Genomic DNA, 7,341 nt, shown 5'->3' with positions numbered 1-7,341 from the left:
ATAATCCACTCGGCATGGCGCCCTAAAATAATTTAGTTCATTATCGATTTCATTTTAAAACTTATTTATTACTTGACACAGGGGCATTTCCCTACTCTACTTAAACTCCCAATTGACTCAATAACTATTTTAGCGAACAACAGGATTCGAGAATATTCCAGGTTGGAAATTAAAATAATACTAATAATAATTAAAATAGAAGAATTATAACTAAATAGAAAAAAAAAGAATTAAATGTGTATAAAAAAAAAAAAACAGTATATGTATATAGGAGGTAGCCGCTAAACTGGCATACAAATTTAACAGAGCATTTGTGACAACAACAAAAAAAACCCATGGTTACTGTTCTTGCTATCTCTTCCGGCATGTGGATCTGCCCAACTGTTTTACCTCTCCCCCTCTTTCTTTCCTATACCTCTCCTTCTCTCACGCTCATGCATGCAATTTATTTAGAGTAAAGCAATATTCTTTCACTTACGTGCCATCCATCTCCAAAAGCGCTTTTGTCGAAGACGATCCGCTTGCTATAATTGCTGTAAATGTAATTTTATTGGGAGAGCACAACAACAAAAAGAGAAAAGAAGAGAAAGAACAAGGCGCGCAGAGGCTTTCGGGGGACTGATTTTTTTCTTTGCTTTTGAGCATTGATATTGTATTTCTATTCCCTTATGCCTTTCTTTTCTTTGGGCTCCACATAGGGCTAGCCCTTACGGTTTAAGGGAAAAGAAAAGCAAGACTGAATTAACGGCGCTACACTGCCGAAAGGGGAGCAAGGTATTTGTATTCGTACTCACTAAGACCTTGCCTATTGGCTCATGGGTATAATTTTGATCTGGGTTTTTATTTCCTCTACTTTTTTTTCACTAAGCCAGGTCGGCCGAGGGCAAGATATTTACGCAAAAAAACTTGGGGGCCAAAAAAAAATGTTCAATATTCCGCTTTTAGTTTCGCAGCTTCCCGGCGCCGACGATGCTGCTGATGCACTGAGTCGGACCCACAGCTGGAGCGGCGGACTCTCTGCCTTGCGCTTCTCTGCGCCAGCGGCGAATTCGATCGGTTCTTGTGCTTTTTTTTTTTTCGGGAGCGCAGTCTCTTCTCTTCCCTTTCTATGGCCAGCTGGTTGTGGCTGCGGCCGGCTCGGTCATCGATCCCAATTATCTTTTTCCGCTATTCTCCCTTGGAAATCTGCTTGGCACAACGTGCCAATTCTGTAATACAAGAAAACCCATGTTCCATTTAACACTACCTAGCGACACCTAAACCCCAATGTCCAACTTACCGCTATGTGGCGATTGGCACTCTTGTTATATTAACTTGCAAATGGCCGTCCGAAACAAAAAAAAGAGACCACTTTCGGATGCCTTGCCTCCGGCGTGGGGTCAGAATGGAACGCCCCCTTACTGGGGTGGCAAATTTCTTTTCGATTTCTTTATGGTATAATTTGAAAGCAACACGATTCTTTTGTTTGTCTTTTTTTCTTTGATTTAGCACTGGCGCGAGGTTTAGTTATGTTTTTCCGCTAATATTTCCTCTTTCCACCACAAACACTACCTTCTGAAGTGGGGCCCAAAATCGAAAAGAGCGACCGTAGCTGGACTTGCATTCACGAACCCTCCTAACAGCGAAAGTGCCAACCACCATTTCCCTCGAGTTAACATAACCGCGGCCGACTCTCTCCCGAGTCCGACCGTCTGCCCAAAAAGTACCCGTCGATCACGAGCAATAGGGGCGCTAAACGCAATTACGATATTCCCTGGATTTAAAATTTTTGATTAGTTTTTTTTTTTTCCGTTCTTTTATTTTTGTTGTTGTTGTAGTAATATTTTTGTAGCTGGTTCAAGCGTCACTACATTTTCTTTTGATCTGCTCGCGATACACGACGTGCTGCTTCCCAACGGCAACTGTCTCTTTCTTCAGCTAGTTAGGCCAGCCTTGGTCGAATTATTCTTGTCTCTGCTTCGCTCTAGCTTCCCCTTGTTTATGGTTCCCCTCTGCTTTGCATTCCCCTTGCCAGGTGCATTTATGTTGAAGCGGTGCTCTTTGCCTTGAGATTTAACTGCGGCTGGGGTGCCAAACCTAAGGGGTAGCAAAAGTTCCGACTGCTTGAATACATGTACTGCTGCGACGCTGCAAAGCTCTTCTCCACTTACCCGCGGATCTGCCCCAATTTAGCAGTGGAATTTCTTTGCTGACTGCTTTTCTTTCTCTTTCTAGCAAGCTCGCGCACTTTTCCGAATCTAAGCAAAAATTTTCCTTTACTCTTCACACTTCACTTCAAACCGCTAGGTTGATCAACGTACCTTCCTGAGCTTCACTAGAAGCTACCAGTTGGCTCAGTGTCCAAGACGAAAAAGAGCGAATGCTATTCTGCCTCGACACTCGGACCCTACTTTCTCTGCTCGACCCTTCAACTGTCAACTTCCATTACTCTTTCCTCAGATACGATCCTTGACCTATAGGTGGGTTGGCGCGTTTATTTTTCTTTTTCTTCCACCCCCAGTGCTGTTAGGACGCACAGATGTACCTGAATTTTGGTCTGCCGAGAAGCTATCCTATTCCCCGAGTGAATTTCCCCAAAGCTACAGGGCACTTTACAAATTCCCCCCTGCCAAAATCAGACTTGGGGTAGCGAGACAGAGCTGTCACACGGCCAACACGGCCACACGGCTGATCCAACCCGTAGCTTAGGTGCCACTACTGCCGCATGTCCTTCGCATGATACCTGCCAATACTTTTACCCTGTAAATCTTCTAGTTCTTAGATAGAATTCCCTATCTTTTTCCGAACTCTCGCCTTCACAAATACCTTGCCAAGTTTAGCATTGTAACCAGCTGGGAAACTGCTTTGCTTAAAATTTCTCCTAAATACCTCTTGTCCAACTTTATACGACACTTCCCGAGATCTTTTATCATACTGCCGCTGATTTCGCTCATTTTGCTTTTGCATGACCTCGCTGGCCTTTTTCCGGATTACCTCCAGCGAATCTTCTTTCGTAAAACTTGCTGCCCTGTCTTCCAGCAATTTTAACGACCTCAGAAGCGAATAAGTTTCCCCGGATGTGATCATCTGCTGCCCAAACACCATATAGTAAGGAGTAGCCCCTATCCCCGAATGGATTGCCGATCTTAAGGCGCAGCAAATGCTGCTCAGATGCTCATCCCAATCCTTCTGATCCGGTCGAACATATGCTCTAATGGCAGCGATAACCGAGCGATTTACTCGCTCCGATGCATTTGCTTGCGGCGCATGCAGGGCCGTCAACGTATGCTTTACTCTGTGAGTTCTCAATAGATGTTGGAACGCGTCTGCTCTAAACTGGGAGCCATTGTCTGAGAAAATGGTTTCCGGTACGCCAAACGTGTGGAACAGTTCATCCTTGAGATATGTACCTTATTACCACCTCTGCTGTTAATTTCTTGACGGGCTTTAGAAAAACAAACTTCGAATAGTGATCTAGTACAATAAATATCCCAACATGTCCGCTTCGCGATCTTGGATATGGCCCCAGAAAGTCGATGTAGAGCCTTTGGAAAAACCTCTGTGATTCCGCCGGTATTCCAAAAGGAGGTCTTAATGTGGTGTTGGGTGGTTTTGTTGTTTTGCATTGACTGCAGGCATTTACATACATATGTGTGTCTTCACGTCATTCACCAGACCCGGCCAATAATAATAGCGCCTGAAACGCTCCAAAGTCTTATGCATCCCTCCATGGGAGGCCAAGGGCCATCAATTTGCAGTGGCTACGCAACGCCCGACGTCACGCTCAGACTGATTTTCTGTCTCTCTTGCACGCACTCTTTGTCGCGTCGCTTAATATTATCTCACAACTCACAACGTTCCCCCTCGTTTGTAATGTTTTTGAACAAATTAATAAATAGCTTTAAAAACGTGTCCTGGAAACCACAAACTTTCTTGCTTTATTAACAATGAATCAATCTATGCACAAACAATTGTTTCATATAAATCGGTAAGTTGGTTAAAATGATATAGCGGTTTGACTTTGGAAAATTGTTGAACCTATTCAGTTGAGCGGCACTGTAAGTATACAATAAATATATAACACAAAACCCACCCTTTTCTGCTATCTTGCAAAAGCAGAGAGAGAGAGAGACAGAGAGACACCAGCTGCGGCTGCGCTGTCGGCTGACGTATTTTTGTTGTACTCAGAGGCAAGCGCATACAAAATCTCACACATGCAGCGACAGCCGATATATCTCTCTCGCTCTTGCAAGGCAGACCTGCGGCGGCGCGACTGCGCTACTTCGAAGTCATTTTCGCAAATGGCGGCGCTGCCAATTGCTATAAAAAGGCGAGCACAGTCGAAGCCACGCGACTTTATTTTTTTTTTTTAACTGTAAACATCTACTCTTCTAAACCTAGTGCGCAGGGAGTCAGCACCGTGCGCACCATGGCACCCCAGAACCTCCGCAACCACACTTCTCGGAGCGTAATTAAACCTCCGCAACCACACTTCTTGGAGCGTTATTGAACCTCCGCAACCAAAATTCTTGGAGCGTAATTGAACCTCCGCAACCACACTTCTTGGAGCGTAATTGAACCTCCGCAACGAATATTCTTCTCGGGGGCATGGCTTTTGATTATATTAGTCGGTTTAAATTGTTTAAAACTAAATTATTTAAAAGCAAATTTAAACTTCAATTAAATAAACCCTCGGCGGGGATGATGCAGGCACGAGTGCTGTCGGCCACCCCGACGGAGGGCAGGCCGTGCTCCTTGCACATGGCCAGGAGGTCCTTGTTGGTCCTTGTGTCTCCAGGTTCGAGAGCTCCGACATTTCCGCACAAAAACAAAACGGAAAACAGAAACAAAAATCTAGAGCTGACGACCGACTTCTCTGAAAACCTGAAAACCAAATAATGCTCCCAATCGCGTCTCGCCTGGAGTATTGTAATCTGAATATAGTATATTCGCATACATGGTGCTAGCTTATGGTGACTCTAAAAATCTGGCAGCACTGGTATCACCTCAGCCGACTGGATACCGACCGTCTTAGATACTTAAATCTGTTGCTTCTATAGAAAGTTCTAGCTCTGCATCTTCGTTAGTGGAAATCAAGATATCGTCATCAAAAGTTTTAGACTCTGATGCCGACTCACTTGACACATTATTGTGAGGAACCGCGGTTCCCACAGGCCGAATTCGACCAAAGCATAGCCGGATAAAGGCGGTGGGACGGTCGGATAAAGGCTGATGGCTGGCTGGATAAGGCGAAGGTCAGCCCAGATACCCACGGATATCCGGATGCGGCGAAGAGGCCAAGGGCCCCGAGAGGAGAAGTGTCCCGCTCTCGGAGCGAGCGAAACGCGAGAGGCAGAGTAGACGGCGGGATCGGGCCGGCAGCGATCCGACGCATGACCAAATATGGGCATGGGATCACGCCACCGGCCAGGCCCCGTTACGAAGGCCGTGGAAACCAGGAGACGGCGATGGAAAACTACCAACGCCGAGCCGGGGCCCGTCAAGGGGCTATAAAAGGAGGCTGCGGCAACGAAGCGGGGCTCTTTTTCCGCAACGTAAGAGTGATACCCGGTACGGTTCGAAGAAGTGCAGTGAAGTGAATAGCAACAGGAAGACAGGCCCCGCCTGCCCCCAGAGTGAGTCTAAGTTAAGAGGTGATCCACAGTCGCCGGCGGAAGCTAAGAGGGGAGTGCGAGACGTAGAGTGCGGATTTGCGTGGCGGGCCAAAGCAATAGCGGAGGTCAAGCTGCCCCAATCATTAGCCTCAACGCTGCCAAAACCCGACGATAGCCCACGCGTGGTGGAGATCCATAGATAAGCTGAATTGTAGCATCTAGCCCTAAGTCCTAATATAATAACGAATAAAGAGAAATTCGATTAAAGAAAAGGAAGGTCTTATCATTTGTCGTTGGGGGCAACAATAAAAATACGTTGCGACGAATCGGCCGACCGCTGAGCGAGCCCAGCAAACTCAAGCGAACCAAGAAGCAGGTCCGTTACAACTGGCGCCCAACGTGGGGCCTACAACGACAAATAGTAGGACAAAGGGCTCCTCCCTATATACGAGAGAATGGGGAAGGGACAATGGATCCACCGGTTGAGAAAGGAGGAGCTTGTCCAATGCGGCCATGCCTTCGGCGTGCGGCTGGAGGGCACAGTGGACGAAATGAGAAGAACATTTAAGGAGTGGATGAGGGAACACGAAGATGAGTCGGAGTGGGCCGATCTGATTGAGGTATGGGAGTGTCGGGCGGACAGGTCCTCGCCGACACCCCGGGCGGACGACAAACAAGCCGCGTACGAGCACCTGGCACCCCCACCTGGCGCAGCCGCGGCGGCGCTGTGGAGGTCCCCAGTCGACATACAGAGAGAATTGATCGCGAGTCTCTCAGTGCCAATACCGGAACGCTCGCACACGGGGACGCCTAGCAGGCCCCGCCACCAAGGACGGGATCGAAGCCGAGAGACCGAAAGAGGGAGAACCGAACCAGCCACCATACGGCCAGCACACCTGGACTACGCTAGAGTGGCGAAACAGGTGAGAGAGTGGTCGTTCCGGTTCGACGGGACGACGAAGCCTCTCGAGTTCTTGGAGCAGGTCGAGTGGTCCGCCGAGACGTACGGTCTGGATCCGGATCTGATCCCAAGGGCGATGCCGGAGCTGCTAAAAGGGCGGGCGCTTATGTGGTTCGTGGCGAACAATCGACAGTGGAGAACGTGGAAAGAGTTCTCGTCCAGCTTCCAGGCTTACTTTCTGCCGCGGGGATATTTTGAGAAGTTGCTGCAGGAAGTGAGGATGCGGAAACAGAAATGGGGCGAGCCATTCGAAGAGTATATGGTAGAGATGCAGACACTTATGCGACCCCTGAAATGTCCCCAAGAGGAGCAAACGGAGCTGATTCGTGAGAATAGCATGCCCGATCTGAGAGCGTATATGAGGCCGCACCGGTGCAAGGACCTCGACACCATGATGGAACTGGCAGACGAGCTCGAGGCGTTGGAGAGGGACCGCCTAGAGTTCCAACGGGAGAATCCAACCGTGAAAGCCCGGGCAGCGAATCCCTTCCACAAGCCAGCCGAGACGACGGCATGTCGGCGATGCAAAGACGGCCCGCTGGACGGAGCAGCACGGGAGGAAAGGGGAGCGCGTGTCCTTAAGCCGACACCGACCAACGGCAATATCGAGAACGGATATGTCAAGAATCCGGCCCAGGCGTGCCGAAGGTGTGGGAGCGCGGATCATTGGAGCCGGGAGTGCAACGGCCGACCTCTCACCTACTGCTGGAGATGCGGAAAAGTGGGCATCTCGGCATGGCAATGCTGCAGGAAGACGGGAAACGCCCCGCGACCCACGCCGCGGAG

At 48.6% G+C, this 7,341-nt stretch overlaps 1 long non-coding RNA gene across 1 annotated transcript; it reads right to left on the bottom strand.

The window, feature by feature from the left end:
• Nucleotides 1-340: 340 nt before the first annotated feature.
• LOC117186043 lies at nucleotides 341-1,780 on the bottom strand. Its single transcript, XR_004471223.1, has 3 exons — nucleotides 1,280-1,780; nucleotides 795-1,208; nucleotides 341-533 (listed from the first exon to the last, which is right to left on the bottom strand). It is a non-coding gene; the product is annotated as an uncharacterized LOC117186043 (long non-coding RNA).
• Between the last annotated feature and the right edge of the window lie 5,561 nt (nucleotides 1,781-7,341).

The sequence above is a fragment of the Drosophila miranda genome, chromosome XL (assembly GCF_003369915.1).
Source record: "Drosophila miranda strain MSH22 chromosome XL, D.miranda_PacBio2.1, whole genome shotgun sequence".
Lineage (NCBI taxonomy): Eukaryota > Metazoa > Arthropoda > Insecta > Diptera > Drosophilidae > Drosophila > Drosophila miranda.
The sequence above is the reverse complement of the archived record's forward strand: the minus strand, read 5'-3'. Positions and strand labels throughout refer to the sequence as shown.